The sequence below is a fragment of the Equus caballus genome, chromosome 2, assembly GCF_041296265.1.
Source record: "Equus caballus isolate H_3958 breed thoroughbred chromosome 2, TB-T2T, whole genome shotgun sequence".
Taxonomy (NCBI): Eukaryota; Metazoa; Chordata; class Mammalia; order Perissodactyla; family Equidae; genus Equus; species Equus caballus.
In genome coordinates, this window is record NC_091685.1 from 102,553,724 (window position 1) to 102,574,727 (window position 21,004).

The following is a 21,004-nucleotide window of genomic DNA, read 5'->3' on the forward strand; positions in this document are numbered from 1 at the left end:
GTTTCCCTTAGCAGTCACTCTAATCATAATATCTTTGAATAGTACTTGGTTGTTTATAAAATAGCTTCTGTACTTATCTTTTCACTCTCCAAAAAGGTCTTAGCAGGTAGAAGTTGTGTTTTTCTCTGCTCTTTATTGAAGAAGAAAAGATTAGAGAAGTTAAATTAATGTTTTAAGTTCGCATAAATATGTGTTAGGTTCCTCTGATTAATATATGTTTTCTGTATTAGAAAGTGAGAGTGTCGTATGCATTGCACCTAATAGTTAGATGTTTGTAAAATTAATTTTTATTTTTTCACTTTTTTGCCTGAGTTGCTAAGAAAATCAAATTAAAGCGAGTACTGTACGTTTTTTCAGCAACTATTCTTAAGCTAATTGTTTGTTACTATCTCTACTCTGGTCCTACTGCTTTTAGTAAGATTCCTTAAAATTTTCCTTGTTCTTTTTTTCTAAAGTAGGTAACGATAAATTAATAAAGGTACAAAATGATATGTACTGATAATTACTTTTTAAGAATCTTTCCTTTAATCTCAAGAGCAAACTTTTTCACAGTGTTATTAAGGCAGTATTTATTAAATGGGAATTCTTCCTCTTGCAACTTTCAACCACTCATTGATCATCAGTCAGAAAGACAAATATGTCTTTTTAAAAGCCTACTTAAAATATTTCTGTGAAAATTGGTGAGATATTGATGTGAAGACAAGTAGAAAGTCTTTGTAGTTAGAACATCTCATCTGGAATTCTGCTTCAACCACTTATTAGCTAAGTGGCCTTTAATGAACAATTTAATCTCTCCCTTAAGTTTGGTTCTTTTGTCTGTGAAATGGGGCTGTGAGTAATCGCTGCTTCAGAGAGGTTTTGTAAATATAAAATAAAAGCCTAAGGAAAAGTACTAATTCAAATGCCACATGCCATACAAATGTTACTTACGATTATTGTACTTCAAAGAGCTTAAGGGAATAAAGAGTTTCTCCAGCAATGTAATGATTCACTTAAAATATCTTCTCACTATATTTTGTTTTCATAAGGCAACTTGTATAACATAAAAACAGAAAACTTATTGATCAGATATCAATATGCATATATTCCGATAGTAATTTTTCAGGGGAGGGTAATGAGAGTGTGTGTGTGTGTGTATGCGTGTTTACAGAGAGTAGGAGTGGACAACCATAAAACACTTCTCCAAGTCTGCACCCAGAATGAGGACACTAAGCATTATCAGCCCCGATTTTATATTTTGTCACTTTGGTTCCAGTACTTGGACTTACACATTTTCAGTGGAGTTGAAGTGGGATTATTTAAATGATGGTTGAGCTGACAAGGTTCTGATGTGATTTCCTTCTTGAGCAATCTGGCTCCTATTATAGGTTGTTGTGTTTTACAGTGGGCATCTGAAAACCTCTGGCTGAGCTTTGTACTCTAATTTACACCCACTGCATGTACTATTGTATATGGTTTTAACTGACTTGCTTTAGAAGGATCTCAGGAGTTGCTAGGAAACCTCTCTGTTCTTTTCTCTTTTCATATAGCATTGGTGTTTCAAATAATAAGACTGTACCTGTGGGTACAGGAGGATTTAAGTAGAATCAAACAGTGACAGCAAAGCTATGACACAGACAACCACCCCCTCAAACTTTCTTGTTCTTCCTACAGATAAGAAGGTAAATGAGTAGAGAAAAGAACAGTACATGTTTTCTTTAAATCCAAAATATTTAGCAAATAAAAATGTTTAAGCTTTCAAAAAAATAGATATATATGTCTGCTCTTCTTTATATTTTGGTTTTCTCTTAGATCTCTCCAGCGCTGCAAGGCAAATGACATTCAAGATAAAGATGACAGAGAACTTCTAAAGTTATAAACTAATGCTCCTGTTGAAAATATCTGTCACCCACATACTTTGTGTATGAACCTTATTTATATTCTTTGGTAAAAATTATTTCCTGTTATTTTGCAGGTTTTTTAAAAAAATAGATAATTTCAAAAATAATAGAATGAAAAGTTCCAATACATTAAAGATCAGTTAAGATGGCAGGTCAGTCTGGTGGTGTTACTTTTCAGCATTCTTGATTCTGTGAATTTTCTTTTTAGCACTTCAGGTAAGTAAACATAGCACTCAGAAAAAGATTTGAAATAAAATTTACATAAAGATATAGTGATAGAAGAGTTGATTGCTGCTATAGCATTTCTGTTTTTGATTAGAATAAACAACAAACTTTTTTCTCATGCTTCTCATTTTGAGAAAAGTAATCTTTTTCCACCTATTCAGGATATCAATGCGTATGTACACCCGATAGAAAAACTAGTTCAATCAGGACTATTTTTTAGAATAACATTTCATAATGACATGTTTTTCTTAAGCTACTGTATTGGTTCTTCTCAATAGCTTCAAATGGCATTTTTAAAGGTTAACTGCAAAGATCCTGTAGAATCTATTCCTGTTTCAAGTCTTTTATTATTTTCCCATGGATGTTTCAAAGGCTTTGTAATGTTGTTGAAGCTGCTTTTCCGTGATTACACTGCACTGAGCTGTGTATGTGTCAACTCATTATCCCAAACAATAGATAATATAGCAATTCTGGAACACACTGTATTGCATGATTCTGGACTTAAAGAAAATATTTACCTGTTTTTAAATATGCTGGTACAGATACTAGTACTGCCTTCTCCCTTAGGAAAATGTTTTCATTAAAAGGTAGATTCGATTTTGTAACGGTGTGGTCATTGTCCTGAGTTTCTTGTATCTAAGACCAATGTTTCAGTCATAATATTGCATCCTGAACATTGAAGTGCACAGCTAAATTAAGTAATTGTTTAGAAGTTGGGAAAAAGTAGGAAGCAAAAATTCTATTCTATTGAAATCTTCTTAATGGGAGTCCAAAATTCGATTTTTCCCTAGATGAAAAATAAAATAGGTTAGTAGCTCAAGTGATAATATAGCTTATTTTAAATGGCTAATTTTAAGGATATGAGAAGAAACCTAGAAAAAGCCTTGCAATTATTTTCAGTATTTATGAAATTACTTCAACTTAATATGATGCTAATATATTCAAAACCTCTTGCCCATGCTAATATACAGTCCATTGCATTCTAAAAAAAGAAAAAGTGTGTCCTAGTCATGAGTAGACACCATTGTTTGGTTATCCATTCAGCTAAATGGCTAAAATTTAAGAAAAGTAGATCTTATTACAGTCCATCTAGATCCTAAAGACTTGAAGACTCTGTTACAATTAGAGTTTCTAATGTGAGCACACAAAATGCCTAAGTGGTCTGGAATGATGTGAGAGTTACTCATTTGAAAATTTAATGAATAACTCTTTAGGTAAAAACTTTTTGATTTTAAACTTGAAAAATATGTTACTAAATTTTCTGAATTAATAGATAGGACAAAAGATAATACAACAAAGTTAGTTTAGACTGTGTGGTTTTGTGTCTTATTTAACCCAAACTAGCTTGGTGGCCTTTGGCAAGTTACTTAGCCTCTCTCTGCCTCATTTTTCTTTTCTACAAAGTGGGGATAATAATTGTAAGTATGTTATAGAGTCATTCTGAAGATTAAGTAAGTAGATATTTGTAAAATCCTTGAAATAGAGCTTGGCACATAGGACGTATTACACAAGTGTTTGTTAGAATAAAGGCTCAACATAAATAAAGACATATATCACGTTCTTGGATAGAAAGAATTGTTATTATCCAAATGAAAGAGGATTGTAGCTTGGATAAGCGTGTTGATGGTGCAGATGGAAATAATCATATTGAAATGGTATTAGGAAGCCTTTGGCTCTGAAGAATGAATATTGTGCCTATAGTTGGCATAACTCTAAGGATGGTGGGAACATTTACAAATACAAATTGTTAGAAGTAAAATTGGCCTGGAGATGACTATCCTGTCCTCTGTTTCACACAAGCTGCATTTGAAGTACTTTTGAAGCTGAGAAAAAATGTCCTGTAAGCAATTGAATGTAAAGCTTAGATCTCAGAAAAAGAGGTTTGTGCTAAAGACACAAATTTGGAATCCATCTTTATATGTGGCTGGTTCTGCACCTATCAGCCTGGAAGAAATCACCTAAGGAAAAAGTAAGGAGAAAGAAGAGGACCTAGAACCAACCATAGAAAAATTGCAACATATAACATCTTCATAAAATAGGATAATCCTTCAAAGAAGAAGAGATTGACAAAGAAGTAGAAAGAAAACTGGGAGATTATTTTTATTTTGAAGCAAATGAAGAGCATGTTTCAAGAAAAAGCTCCACAACATCCAATGATGCTGAAATAATTATGATAAGGGAAATAAAAATGTCCATTAAATGTAGTGACTTGGAAGTAACTGGAAACAATCAAGAACTGTTATTCTTTTTGAGCAGTGGGTGTGGACACCAACATTAAATTGGCAGTGGAGAGAATGGGAGTAGAGAAAACTGAGACAGTGAGCATTGAACAGTTGCTTGAAGAGTTTGGCTGCTCATCCAAATATTGTAGCTGCAGTTGATGTGGAGTCCCAGGGGAAAAATATAGATCAAAATAATCAATATCTGTGGCCAGCTGGGGAGTGTAGTAGTTAAGTTGGCACACTCTGCTTTGGTGGCCTGGGGTTTGCAGGTTTAGATCCCAGGTGTGGACCTAGCATGGGTCATCAAGCCATGCTGTGGTGGCCTCCCACATAAAATAGGGGAAGATTGGCACAGATGTTAGCTCAGTGACAATCTTCCTCAAACAAAAAGAGGAAGATTGGCAACAGATGTTAGCTCAGGGCCAATCTTCCTCACATACACACACAAAAAATTAGTATCTGGAATTTTATTTTTTGAGGAAAATATGACATCTCCATGATCTTTAATTTGTCTGTTTTACAGACTTGGCAATAAGTACATTGTCTTCTTCCTTTCTTGAAAATAAATCAATGAATCAAAGTTTACTTAACCATATACAAAATTACTTTCTTGCTCTCCATAATATACCTTCGTAATCTTTATCCATCTTAAATAAACAGCATTACATCATTGCTTAAGCTATCAATATCAGTAACACCTATTTCTTCTAGTATCTTATTACCATGGCCATAGATTTTGTGATAATTGCATTAGGATTAATAAAAAGATAGAATAAATAGCTCTCATGGTTTGAAGAAATGGTATTGAGTACTTTTATATATCTTCAAAGTTTGCAAATTTATCTTTATTAGGTAAAAATGCTACTGCCAAAAAACGTGGTTTATACTTTTTCCAAATACTTAGAATTTTAGGTAAAGACAACATGTAAAAATGATCCCTTAATCCTATGATAATAATTGAAGTCCAGTAAACCGAAAGTATGATTAAAGTATTTGAGAAATCTCTCTTTTAATAATACATCCTGATTAACATTTTTTGGCCACGTGGTTGAGTCATTGAGGTAATAATAGCAGGCAGGCAGGTAATTTTATCAGACATCGTAGTTTTCTTTATAATAAATTTATTAATACCTAGAAATATTTTTACTTTCACAGAATTTCATAATTTTACTTGAAATGTAGGGTTATCTTGTAAAAATCCTTTACTTCTCCATTCTTCACAAGCTTCTGATATCATGCCTCTGTAAAAGCAGATTGCCTAGAATACAATTTACCAAGCAATGAAATCCATGCATCAAGATGCCACTTATTTTCCTATACACTTCTAAATTTAGGAAACATCGTTCCTCTATTTCTCCAATCCTGTTATGGGGGAAATGCCTTTCTCTCCGTTTGTAATTCAAAAACGCAGAAGTCTATGCAAGTTCATGGTGTTAGTCGTTCTCATGCTAGAGGACAATAAAATAAGTGAAGTGCAAGGTATATCCCTTTCTGGGAGTCAGAGCAAAAGCGATGCATATATCCCACTTTTGGTTTTTCTTCTTAGTGACTGTTTCTTAAAACACTTCATGAAGGAATAGGTGCTACCGTGAGAGTTGTGCTAGCTGTTAGCTTGTAACTTTGGAAAGTTTCTTAATATCTCGAAGCCTCAGATTCCTTATCAGGAAAATAGGGATGTTTAATAGTGCTAATCCAACACTACCGGTGCTTTGTAGGGGATTAAATGAATTACCACATGTAAAGTATTGAGATAAATGTCTGTAATTGAAAATTTTTAGTACATTTTAGGGTTTAATATTTTTATCATTATTGCTCGCTTTGTTGTTAGAATAATTGTTCTGCACAGAAAGAAGATTCTAGAAAACCAGGTGGGAGGTAATTGCTCTACTGCAGACAATAAAATAAAGGGTCTTAATTATTACCATTATGAAGATTACTGCATCAATGACTACTACTAGGGTTATTTTTATAATAATAGTTATGATTATAATTATAGCTTATATGTTTAAAGTGCCAAATATCAATGTTAGTAAATGACACAATCAGGATATTTATCCTAAATATTTTATACTCAAAATGCAATTCTTACTTGCTAAAATATATTGCAATAAGGATTAGATAGGACATAAAAAGTTGACAAAATATTTTAGAAGGTAATTCAACAGATCTTGGAGTCTATATTTAAGACAGAGATGAGGTAACTGATGGTGAAGTTTCTGGTCTTTAAAAGACCAATTGTTTTTCTGACCTCACTTATTTTGTGGGTGCAGCCTTGTCTCTATTTCTTGTAGACTTTTCTGTCCTGTACTTTTAATTCAGGCAATACACCCTACCAGTTATGCCAGAATTTCTTGCCTGGCTTTCATTCTCTCTATTCTTCAATATAATTCTCCTGCAACCCCTGACTGCTGGCTCATACTTCGTAATACAACACCTGGAATTTGGAACGTGTCAATTTTTTTCCTGTTCTTGGCCTCCTGACAGTAACTTTATCTTGAGCAGTGCTATTAGCTCTTTCCATTTTAAGCTAACTCCAATAACATCCCAAATTTTCTAACAACCTTGCTTATTTCACTGAAGCAGTTGACAGATCATATCTTCATTTTTCCACCACCAAATCTACCGTGCGAATTAAACTTACCCCTTGAAAGTTAAACTTGATGACTTGGCCCCTTCCAGTTTATGTCATTCTCTGACTCTCGCTCTCTTTCCCCCATCCCCTTTCATCTACTTAAGGATTGTGTTCTGCAGATGTCTACCTCTTACTGGCATGATTTTCCCCCTCTCTCTTTGATAATTCCAATCAGAATACAAGCCTGACTTGAGATCATCCATTGAAAATACACATTAAAAATAATTTTAAAAGAAAATAGAACACCTTCACTGCCGTAAAATACACAACAAAATATTCCTTTGATCCTCCAGCTTCTGCCTCCACTCTCTATGGAATGCGGAATGAGGGCCCTGTAAAGATGTCCATATTCTAATCTCTGGAACCGGTGCATGTGTTACCTTACCTGGCAAAAGGAAATTTTGCCGATGTGCTTAAATTAAGCTTTTTAAGATAGAGAGGAGGATTATCATGTATTATCTGGGTCGACCCAATGTAATCGAAGCAGTCCTTAAAAGATGCAAGAGGGAAGCAGAAAGGTCGGAAAAGGAGATGGAAGTATGGAGGCAGAGGCACTGAAGATGGAGAAAGGGGCTGTGAGAGGAGGAATCCAGGCAGCCTATAGAAAAGGCAAGGAAGTAGATTCTCCTCTAGAACTTGCAGAAGAAATGCAGCCCTGTCAGCACCCTTTGATTTTAGTCTAGTGATACGCAATTTGGACTTCTGACCTCCAGAACTGTAAGATAAAAAAGCCGTGTTGTTCGAAGCCACTAGGTTTGTAGTAATTTGTTACAGCAGCAATAAGAAACTAATAAATCCTCCATTCTATCTTTTTTTTTTTTTTTTTTGGCTGAGAGGACTAGCCCTGAACTAACATCTGTGCCAATCTTCCTCTATTTCGACTGTGGGATGCCACCACAGCATGGCTGGTGAGTGGTGTAGGTCCAAGCCCGGGATCTGAACCCATGAACCTGGGCCGCTGAAGAGGAGCATGCTGAACTTAACCACAATGCCATGGGGCCAGCCCCCGGCCCCATTCTATCTTGAACCCACTCCTGTCATAGTTTCCTCTCCACAACTGGATAGAAAACATTCATTTCAAGGTAGTCAATACCATGTGGCCAAGCTTTCAGCTGTCTTTGGCATCAGGATTTGCTTTCAGATATATTTACTATTTTTTGATTGTCAGCTCATATTCCTTGGAACTTTATTCTGTGTAAAATCTTTTAGGTCTGTTTCCATAATGTGTTCTTTGAGAAAGGATGTGTGTGTTATTTCTGCCAGGCACTTGCCGAAAGCCTGATGGTATAACCAACCCTTGAAAAATGTTTACATTAATTCTCAACTTGAGATTTTTCAGGCCACAAAGTAAGAATTCAGACACGGGCTGAGTGAATACTGGATTGTGGTTAGGATTTCTCAAAGGATGGTCTTTTATGACCCCTCCTTTACTCAGAACAACATCAAGACAGGGACCTCTCCTTTTGAAGGGCTTTTTCCCTCTGAGTTCAACTATTGGGGTCCTGACTTTACATGGGGATGTCCAATCCTGTTCCCCACCCAGATCAGTCCACATTTCTGCCTCCTCTACTTCTGCATAGTTGGCTCTTCAAGACAAGACACCAGGCTACCAGGGATCAGAAGAATATTTTGAACAAAAGCACCAGCTCCAGTGTTAGCTTATGTTTGTGGAATGAAGCTTTCTTGTCATTTTTGGCATCTGGTTGTTTCCCTAACATTACCACCTGCTCTTTTTTGCCTTGAAAACAACTTAGTTGAAAATATCATGTCCATCATTTAGAAGAATCTATACTGGGAGGATTTTCTCTGCACATCTAGTGTGCCACCTCCTGGAAATAGAAGACCCCTACTCCCTTAAACACTTAGACACTCGGCTCTAGAGATAACAAGATTTGCTTTTCCTTCTATCACATTTGTTGTTCCTTCTCAATCTCCTTTGTTAGCTTCTCTTTTTCTTTCCAATTATTTGAAGTTGAAATAATCTAGGACTCAATTTTAGGGGATAAATTCTTCTCTTTATACTCCTACTCTTTTTCTCTCACGTAGTTTTAAATGCCATTGTTTTATTGAAGTCTCCAGTCCAGATATTGTCACTAAGTCCTTAATTCTAATATACAACAAGTTCAACAAATAAAATTGAATAACTGATAGTTCTCTTAACATTTATACTTACAAAACCAAAAACATGATTCCCTTCCTCAAACTGTCTCCACCAACCCTCAATATTTACTTTCTCAATAACATTGCCATCATCCTGTCTGTTGCTCAGGGAAACACACGTCATTGACTCTTCTTTTTCCCTCATACTCCACATAAAATTGATTATCAAATTCTCCCATCTGATCACTCCTCACCACCTCGCACTGCCTCCACTTCCAAATTGAAGCCATCATTTTCTCTGGCTTGGTGTAGTGTGACATCTTATATTATCTCCCTATGCCAACACAGCTGCCCAGAGCTTGGCTGTACAACTGCCCTATAAAAAAGCCTAACGTAAATGTTCAACTTGAATTTTTATTTTTTAATTTAACACAGAAAGGAGATCATGTCACCCCCATTTGCCTGAATTTTTCTAATAGCTTTCATCACACTTAGACTAAAACCCAAATATACACAAAGCCTGAAGGGATGCCTAACTAAATCCTTCTTTGCTCAACTCCCACCACTCGCCTCCCCACTCTCTCAGTTCTAGTGACACTTACGTTTTAGTTATTTCTTAAATTTGCCAAGCTTTTACCCCCTGAGATACTTTTGCACTTCCTGTTCTCTCTCCCTGAGATACTCATTCCTTTGTTTTCAGCTGTATCTCATTTACTTATCACCTTCTTGTGCTTCCTCAAATGTCTTTTCTCCAAAGAAGTGTTCGTGACAGCACTATTTAAAATTATATCCCTCACGGTCTGCTTCTAACCCCACATCCTGGTCTATTATAGAGAGTTTTTCTCTATTTGAAATTGCATTGTTTATTTTTTGCTAGAATTTTAGCTCCATTAGGACACAGAGTTTGTCTTGTCACTGTGTCTTTAGGACCTAGAACAATGCTTGGCATCAAGAGGTGGCTCAAAAAATATTTTTGAATGGATAAAATAATAAGTGAGTAAATAAATTAATGATTAAATGATGCTGGTCTCTTACCAGAGGCTAGAAATAGTGTTTTGCAGCCAGAAGTAGCCTGGTTCATTAATTAGAATCTGAGGGGAGTTTAGTATACTTTACAAGATGGACATCAAAAGATATAATGAGGGGCCGGCCCCATGGCCAAGTGGTTAAGTTCACGCACTCCGCTTCAGTGGCCCAGGGTTTTGCAGGTTCGGATCCTGGGCGGGACATGGCACTGCTCATTAGACCACGTTTAGGTGGCGTCCCACATACCAGAACTCGAAGGACCCACAACTAAAATATACAACTATGTACTTGGGGGATTTGAGGAGAAAAAGCAGGAACAAAAAAAGAGAAGATTGGCGGCAGTTGGTAGCTCAGGTGCCAATCTTAAAAAAGAAAAAAGATATAATGAAAATAATTCAGATCTGCCACAAGTAAGATCTCAATTTAGCAGGCAGTCTGTAGGGAAAATAAACAAAATTATAGCATTTATGGGCCCTCTAGGAAAGAGGGTTGACTTCCTTAAATCATCTTGAATAGGATGAAATTTTAGTTGGAATAATGTCCATGAAGCTTCTTAAAAGTAGTCAGAGAAAAATCTGAGACTATTGAAATCGAACTCCCTTGTGAAAGTGGTTCTTCCGTGGAGAAATAAGGACAGTAAAGCCTTTGAGAATTACATCTTCTGGTGGAGATGAGTCTAGTAAGGGCATACTGAGCCGAGATTGATTATGCTGCATTTAAGTTTCCCATCCTAACTTCACAGCCTTATCTACCCTCCATGTGTCTCCTCACCTCTTCTTTGTGTGTGTGTGTGTGTGTGTGTGTGTGTGTCACTCATCAGTAGAGTCTTGGACAATTTTTCTCTGAATCAGTTTCTCTTTTTCTCTCTCCGTCTTTCTCTCTTTCTCAATTTCTCTCTCAGTCTTTTTCTTTCCTCCCTTCCTCTCTCTTCCCTCCTTTCTGTAATGTTACGTAGTTGACATTTTAATACCTGTCCCATTCCATACGCTATTGTACTTCCTGGTAAAATTTTGTGTATGATCTTAAGAAGGATCAGTCATGAAGCATGAGAGAAGGTCCTCATACAAATTTTGTGACAGAACAGCTGTCATGCCACAGCAATGTTAGAAATGTTCCCATAAAGATAGGAGTAGAGCATTATCTCAGGGGTTTTGTAAAGGAAAGTCGATGTAGGAACTTTTGCTCAGGGTAAGGAAAGAAGATTTTTATGATAAACCAGAAAGTGAGGTGATGAAATGTAATATATGTGGAAAACCAAAGGAGCGCCTAATCCAATTACAGATGGGGATGAGGAGACGTCGAACACGATTTCTGAGTCAAAAATAAAAATCTGCTTAAGTTCAAAACTAGACATTTTGTGACAGGTTATAGGGACATTCTACTACATTAAAGCACATTTTGTACTAACAAGAATAGAATTTTCAAGAGAGCAAAAAAGAAGATTATATTTAACTTCAAGAAATCATAGGTACTTGTGGAGAAGCAGATACTGATAAATCTTTAGGTCAATAAGAATTTTATAATGTAGTAAAACTTCTATAAAGAAGGAAGATATATGCTAATGACCACTTTTTATCAAAACAACATTACCAGCAGTATAAATCATAAAATGAAGTAATCCTAAGATGGTATTTGGGTTTGGGTTTTTTTCTGCCTCATCATGCTGTGTGCCACCCATCTCCTTCCTTCCAGGGATTTGGTCTTCAAGGGCACCTGAACTCTGTAAGACTTCCAGAGAGAAGCTCATAATTAATCCAATGCTGCCGTATCCTTCACTTGCTCGACAGTATGGCGTAATGAAAAACTGCACTAAGAATCAGAGGATGTGAGTTGTGGCCCAAGCTGTATAACCCTTACTAGCATTGTGGCATTAGCAAGTCTCAACTCTGAAATTGTCAAGACATTTGTCCATCCACCTATTGGAAAGCAATTTCTTATGTGCTGCCCTATAAATGAAATTGCTTTGATATCTCCAGAACACTATTTCAATGCAAGATGCTCTGCTTAAATTACAGCATCACAGAACTCCTAAATAATCATGCCATAATGAGGAGTTAAGAGGATATTTCAAACTCTCCTTGTCCAAACAAATCTTAGAAAGTTCTTGGTCCCATAAGATCATTATTATGTGTTTTTTAATTAAATAAGCAGAAATATTTAACTAAATACTGCTTTAAAAAGTGTTTATTCTTTTAAAATCCCCTCTAATAACATTTTGCTAGCCATTTAACATGCAGTTTTTAGGTATACTTTCAGTTGCAATATAATATTAAAGAAAAAACTCCCAAATGGAATTTTGCCACACCCACAATCTGTCTCATTATGTAAAGGACACACTATTGGTTTAAGCAGGAGAAATACACTCTCACTTCTTCACCACAATGAAAACATAAGGTAGAACTGTGCATCTGCAAACCCATGGGTCAAGTAGAGAGAGCTGCCTGTTGGGTGATGGACCACAAAGATTTTCCCAAAGTCAGACACCCTGGCCTCTCTCTTGGCCAAGAGCGGAAGAGGTAGCAGTCTATTACTTCATAGATAAATCTAGACACAGAGGAAGATGACCAGGATCATGGACCCTCACGAAGTCCCCCTGTTTGCTGGGTGCATGCTGATGCTTTCTGTAAGACGTAGCATCATTTATTTTCTTTTACTCACTTCCCACTTTTTGTTGTTTACCAATTAGCACTTTCTACAATCTACAATAGAAGAAGGTTTTAACTACATAGAAAGAAGCCAGAAAAAGTAGCCAAAAACAGAAGGTGACAGATTTAAATTCAAAAGGAAAGAAATTTGTATACCATGAATAAAAAGAAAAGATGAAAATAAACTGAAAACTTTGGGTATTAGTAATTTCAGAAGAAATTTATACACAAATAAAAATCATAAAAAATGAGAATCAAATAAGGTAAGTGAAAAAAAGGGTTATGAAATGAGGATGGAGTTGACAAGCTGACAAAAGTTATAAATAATCAAAAATCTTGGTGAGGAAGAAATCTTCAGTCACAGGAATATAACTTAGGAATAATCTTAGTAAAACTGTTATAATTGTGCTTCCATTAAGACTTTTGGTGCTTTCTTTTTGCTTTTTGAAAAAAAAATGACTGGGGAGTATAGATGGGAAAACAAATAAGCCAGTAAACAGATAAAATAAGACTTTGGATTCAGAACAAATCTGCCTTCAAAACTTGACTGTTACTTACTAGTTATTTATTTGAATTTGGCTAGTAAAATTCCTCGCTAAGTCTCCTGAGCCTGAGCTCCTGTCTGACTCTTGGTGCTAAGTGTGAAACCATCAACATATGCCTCCGGGGTGTACCTGTGCCCAACAAACGGAAAGCTGCCTCACGTCACATCTCTTGTCGCCTCTAAAATGTGTTCTTTTAGCTTTATTCATTTTGGATTCCCTACTCAGTGCTTGGAGCACAGAAAAATATTACTAATGAATTATGATATTAATAAGAAAAATTCTTATGAATATATGAAACTTGGGACAAACCTGTTGCCTCAAAAATGTCAATGATGTTTAAGTGCTGAACTCTCTAAAAATTTTATAATGACAGCAAAGGTAGTCATATTCAGTATTTAAAAAAATAGCTTCAGAATTGTTGAAATACGTTCATTTATGTTGGTGCAAAGAATAACAATAACAGATTGTCAAAAAAATCTAGGCGCTTGAAACAAGATTAGTGAATGTGTTTTGTTTGAAGGTGGTAATGTTTCATTCAAAGACAAAATTTCTGCTAATTTTTTAAGAATTTCTAAGTGGCATATAATCCAGCAAAGATAATTTGAGTAGTGTGAAACCCATGCATAATTCCACTGCATCTCATAATAATTGTGCTATTCTTTATTACCTATAAAACTCATAAAGCTTGATCATTTTTCCCTAACAATGATTTTTTCTCACCCACCGGCCTCAAAAATCTAACAAGACTGATCATTCTTTACCTTTCAGGCAACTATAATAAACACATGCATAGACACACATGCACACATTCAAAAGGAATTTAAAAAAAAAAATCAAAGATTGTTTGATTGTTGCTTTTATGTTGCTATTTATGTTGTCAGTGAAATTGACACATGTTGAAAGACATGACGTGGTGTCCCACACTAAGATGTACATGTCTGAAGTGCTGCCAGGACTGCTTCAAACGGCTGCTTTCCGCACTGAGCTGAATTTAATGCTGTTTGTCTCAAGACTACTCTCTGTACCATTTTAAGTGACAATATACACCTGCAGTACCATCCAACTTGCATTAAACTCTCCCTTTCAAAACACGTAAGTATTGCCAGAAATGCTGATTTGATTTAAAATGCACTCACGTGCCAGGAGTTATGTTTAATAACTAGTTTTCTAATGTCATGAAATACAACATATTTTCACAGAATTCTTTGTCACTTGAAAAATAATCACAGAAAGAACAAGAATGAAGTCTTTTATTTTATTTTTATTTTCTTTTGGGTGAGGAAGATTGGCCCTGAGCTAATATCTGTTGCCAATCTTCCTCTTTTATTTTTTGCTTGAGGAAGATTGTCCCATTGGCACAGATGTTACTGTGCCAGTCTTCCTCTATCTTTTGTATGTGGGATGTTGCCAAAGCATGGCTTCATGAGCGGTGTGTAGGTCCGCGCCTGAGAACCAAATCTGGGCAGGCAAAGAAGAGTGTGCAAACTTAACCACTATGCCACCGGGCCAGCCCCAAGAATGAAGTCTTTTAAATTATAAAATTGTCCCTTATCATTAAATATATAAAGATTTGTTTATTTTCTAGAACAGGAGTCTGCAAATTATGACCCATGGGTTAAATCTGGCCAGTAGACTCGACTTTTTTTTATACCATTGGTTTTTAAATATTTAAGAGTTTTGAAATAAAGCCAAAGAAGAATTTGGGGCAGAGACCACATGTGGCCTTCAAAGCCTAAAATATTTCCTATATCACCCTGTAGAGAAAAAAATTTGTAGACCCCTGTTCGAGAGTAATTCTCTACCCCATACGTTGATTTAGGGTATGTTTTAACAAAATATTTCAAAAGAACAGGAAGGAGATTTTCTCCCTTCTTCTTGTGACATTTCGGCGATTCTCTGTAGCCATAATAGAGGCAATTCTTTCCCATTAACACATTGATCTGTCAAATTATCGTGATTTATAAAATCAGAAGCTTTTAACTTAATATTTTTGTAGCCATTTCTCTCACTTTGGACCAAATTTTCTTGGCACATTTTGTTTGAAGTGTGCAAAATGAATGTTGACTCTACTTCTGCACTGGTACTAATGTCTACATTTTAGAAGGTTGAATTTAAGCCGTAATTTTGCCATGGGGACTCTAAATAGACACACCAGCCTTTTAATAGATCTGGGGAAATGCTGAATTTTTATTTATGTCTTCAGGTGACAAGCCGTGATGGATGGCCTGACAAGGTCCCGTAGTCTAGCTTTGCGCTGCCGGGGAAATGATGGTGGCATCGGCCTGCCAGTTTAGTTATCAACAGCTAACAGCCTTGAGGCAGCAGTTTAAAAATCATTTGTTTTGCACTTCTAACAAGCACATTCTATTGTGTAGTTTATTCAAGTAGGCATAATTTTATAACAAGTTGTTAAAAGCCCTTTTGTCACGAATAAAAGTCTCCTTTCCTGGTATGAACAGTCCTAATAAGTGAATATGTTGAAAATTGTATCACTCTATTTAAAATCAAAGGAAACATTTCATTAAATATTGCTAAAGTAATTAGTGTGGCTTTATTTTTCGTTATTCTGCCATCAAATCCATCTTAAGTAACATTTTTTTCTTCATCACAGAAATTGCTCATTTAAAGAGAATTATTGCTCTCCCTCTCGTCATGAGCTGAAGGCTGTCACCCTGTGCTGTTGTCAGGGAATGCATACTTCCAGAGTAAGGTATCTAATTTTAGCAGTCACAGCTAAAAATGATGTTACTGTTAGTTGTCAGAGAAGGGATCATTAAAGAGTCTATTTTCTCTTTGATGCAAGCAATTCAGATCAACTTTTCAAGGCACTTAGAATTACCATGAATATTCCTCCAATTTTCACCTCATTCTTGTTATTCTCTTATCAATGTCATTTGTTATGAATGTAACACAAACAATAAAAACATTTTTCTTGTTCACTTTTTCAAAATACATCTTTACTTAAGTCAATTACTTTTTATAACCACCTGTAATAATTTCTTATGTAAAACTGATTAATTTCAAAAGGAAACCCTATCTTCCATTTTTTGTGCTATTAAAATTCTATGCATTATATGAAGACTTTCCTAAATACACAAACACCTAGCTTTCAATGTACGTATGTCTCACTGAAGGTAAGTTTTTGCTTCGTTCCCATGAGAGATGCGATGGAAAAATACTTGGGTTCAGCTTGGTGCTTCCCACGAGGATATTTCAACGTTCTATATCTGGGCTCAGTATTGTAATCAAATGATTGTAACTTTCTTTTTATTTTGTCCTCAGGAGTCTCAATCATTGGGTCAAAATTATAAATCGTATCTTTGTTCATAAAAATATTAATTTAGAAAAAAATTTTATATAAAGTAAACACACCATATAAAGCAAGAAGAAGTCCCAATTGAAAGGAGATTTCATGGAGATATAAAAAGTATTTGGAAATTTTTGAGATAACTTGCAGAGTGTAGCAAATATAAAGAATATGGAATTTAGGACGGAGACGAACAGCTGTTTTCTCTTTTGTGCTTTAATGGAGGTCGTTAGGAATATATTTCTAAGCCTAACATGAAGAAGGACTTTGTTCTCATCGAGTTTTAAGGGACCTTTGGCTGTATGAGAGGTCCTCTGCGCTCTGCCCACTCCACACGCGCAGCAGCTTCTGGTTCCCTGGGTGCTGGGTTCCACAGGACATGCTTTTGGTCTGAAGATTACTGGCCTCTTTTGAAGAGACCTTCTTGGTAGTTGTGGAGCTGCTGAGTTGAGAAGGCAGAATCGATTCAGTTTAATGCTTGGTTGTTGTGTCCCCAAGGGCCTCTTGACATACTCTGGGATACACATTTATTGGCAGTCCATGTTCTTTGAAATGCGTGGGCAAAGAGTTGCTTTGTTATGCTTCTCCTTGCAGGCTCCCATGGACACTGATCCTGCCATTCTTCACATTTCCTGCATCTCCCTTTTTGTCTACCTACGTATATTACAATCTATTTGCCGTGTTATGAAGAATCCTATATATTGTAGCACCTATTTCTGTTTCTCTATTAGCTCAAGTTAAGCTGCCAAACATTTAAAATTCAATTCTAGTTTCTGACACCTCAGCATCTATTGATTAGAACAAAGGTATCCAAAAAAAATCTCTTTTAATAATGGAAAAGCAATTATTAGTTGGAAGATAAAGTGGTCTTGAACTTGGATAAAACGCTGGAGAACATCCCAAGTTGGAGAGAGCCCTCCACCTACAAATGGGTAGCCCCTGGAATGTAGCAGAGTTTTACAGGTCGGTAGGAAAAAGACAACAAAAGTCAAGGAAGAATGTGTAAAAAACCAAATGTGCTTTGAGGTTGTCTAGAAAATACCACAGGCAAGAAAGTCTCTCTCCTTAGGAAGATCACTTGAAGACAAGCAAACACAATATGGGGTTCCATACTGGATAACAGTCCTACTTCATCCCGGGGCATAAGCTCACTTCCTTGGTTTTCAGATGTCTGTTTGCTCATGGAGGCAAAGGGCAACTGCGTTTGCAATGGGAAGCATGCAGAAGAAAAAATCCAGTCTTCCTTTACAGAAACACTGTATGTGAAGTTCGTCAAATGTAACATGCTCATGATACTCAGTGTGCCATAGAAAGGGTAGGAGTCTTCAAAAGAATGATGGAGGTCCCAAGGCGACTGGACATAACTCTCTGATAAGTAGTTATGAAAAGCTAAAGAAAATAAGAGAGAAAAGTTAGTGAGCTCCAAAAGTAAAATAAAAATCTTCCCATGAGAATTGTCTGAGATTTAACATCAGGGATTTATCAAGGAAGAGGAACATCCAGCTGAGAATAACAGCTCAGAAGTTTTAACAGAAGATTAGAAACACACCTATTTTAGGGTTTGCAGCACAGGCATCATATAGGAGTAATAAGAACGCTCCAGTTAAGGACTCCTCACATATAATTCCATCACAAACCAGATCATCATAAAGTGAGGAATAGGCAGTATGTGGGAGAGGATTTGTTTTATTTTTAATTTATACTTCCCATTAAGCAAATATTTGAAACTGTGTTTTGCTTAGTTAAAAGTGTTTCTGCTTATCTATTGCTGAATAACGAAGTACCCCCAAACATAGCAGGTTAAGATAACAAGAATAATTTTATGTTATCTCACCATTTCTTTGGGTCAGGAATCCAGGCACATCTTGGCTGTTTTGGCTCAGGGTCTCTCATGAAGTTACAGTCAGATCGTGGCTGAATCTTGAAGTGTAGGAGGCTGGAGCAGCTAGCCCGGCATCTCTTTCTTTTCAAGTAGTCTGAAGTCACTTTGTGATGTCTCTCCATGTGGTCTTTCCATTTGAGACAATTTGGGCTTCCTCACTGCTTGATGGCCTCAGAAGAGCTGGCCTGTTTACCTGGCGGCTGAAGGCTTTCGTGAGAACTCCAGTGGATCAGGTAGAAGCAGCATTGCTGGCTATGGCCTGGCCTCAGAAGTCACATGGCATCCCTTCCACTCCATTCTATTGATTACAGCCAAGCCAGGAACCTTCATCCATGGCGGAATGTCTAGGTCACGTTCTGGAAGTGCATGTGAGATGGAGATATTGCTGTGGTTATATCTGGAAACTCTACCACACAGGCAAATAAAAACCAAATGTACTATAAAGTGCCCCCTGTATATTACCGACGTATGTATTACTGGCATTACTGCCCTGTGCTCCCTTTAACTGGATGCAGTCGCATGGCAGCCGCCAAGATCAATTCTCTCTGATCACTCAGATTTTGCATCACTACCTCTCAATTCAAAGGTTGGGTCAAATTCATCTGCTTAATTTCGGATGCTCGTGTATTCATGTAAAAAATGTTGAAAAAGTGAATATTTGGTCTTTAACCTTCAACAGTTCAGGGTGATTTATAACTCCCACCAGTCCCCAAGAGTCACAGCATAATGTGGGTAATTTACTGAATATTTGGGGGCGAACAGGGATTCTTAGGTAGGGCAGCCAAAAAATTTCTATTCCACAAACTAACCTAATTTATGAATTTAATCCTATGGTAAAAGACATGAGAAAAGGAGAAGGACATAAATCTGGCAGATAAGTTATAAAAATTCAAATACAACATTTCTATGAGGTAGGCATGAGCAGTATATATATTCTATATAAATGATTAGTTTAACACAATCTTTTAAAAAATATTAATATGAAGTTTTTAAATTTTCCAAATGCTTTAAAGAGGGAAGCCAGACAATATAGAAAATGTACACTCTAGCGTAATAATAATTGGTGAACTTGTCTAAATTATTAGTACAAAATCAAGTTTAAATTAAAAACCTACTAGTTTTTTTCCTTGATAATTTAAATGGTACATACACACCTACACAAATATGTATGTCTGTATAAATTTAGATTATTTTTATTTAATATTAATATTATTTAACTACTTTTAAAATAGAGGTTCTTATTAGGATGTCTGGAAGACAAATATGCAAATAAAATGCTATGTGCAGCAGCACCTATATTAATACTGATAGATCATTCTTTTTATTTCTAGATTGTTTTCTTATGAATGCTGTTTCAGCTACTTAGGCCATTAATTTAAAAACTGTTTTAACAGCAAATATGTTTCTAACCACATTAAGCCTATGACTGTTAAGAAAAAACAAACTGAGAAATAACACTGCTTCCTGAATTGAGGGGGTTTTGTCTTTAAATTCGGATAAAACATTTTTTAAAAAATTATTGCTGTCTTGTGAATATTCTTTATGCTAGCTCATCTATAAGTGGTCTTAAGCTACTAGTTGGTGGTTGGATTTTTGAAGTGTTTTCATAAATCTTGAGATTAACAATGAATGCTCTAATGCAAGCTTGTAAATGTAACATTATATTCCTCGCTTTCAGTGAAAAATCATTTTCCACTACACTTTCAAAATCTATTTTTAAGATTCCCCATTGTACTTGTCCACATAGCTAATCACTTCTAATAATGACTCCTTCTGAACAGTTAACCCACTGACATATTGATGCATCTTAACACAAAAAGATGGCAAAATTCCTTGACCTAGAATTATTTAATGGTTTCCATACACACACATGCACATACATACCCCAGTGAGCTGTGTAAACTCCAATAAGGATAGGGACCATAGTTTTGTTTATCACTGTATGTAAATTATTTTCACACTCTCTAGAACAAAGAAGGCACTCCAAAATAATTTCTTGAATTAATGACTAGATAAATTAAAGATCAATTAAGTGACAAGACTATAGAGCTAGGGGCATGATTGCTCTCTTGAGACTTTCAATTTATGAAGTTCTACTTTTTCTTTTATAAAACTGCATCAAAGCTTTGAAGTTAAAATTTCAGTTCTGTGGTTCAAAACCAGAAACTGGCCATCTGTTCTGAAATTTATACAGCTTAGGAAGGGAAAGTACACAAAGCATGTTCCCTCATGGGTAAAGATTCTGGTGTCTCTATTTCTCATCCTCATCCTCCTGGTCATTGCCCATCCCACACACTCCTCCCGTACTTCCGTCTTGCTCTTCTACTGGTTTCCTCAGTTCAATAAATGGCAAACCCACCTTTAAAGATGCCCTTTCAACTCCTCTTTCATCTCTCAGAGATCCTACCTGATATATTTCTAAAATATATATCCGTAATTCTCCCATTTGTTCCTGATTTTTTTCTGATACCAGTACAGTTTGAGCCAGCATTGTTTCTCGCCTAGATTACTGCAGTGTTCACCCATCATTTCCCCTTCCC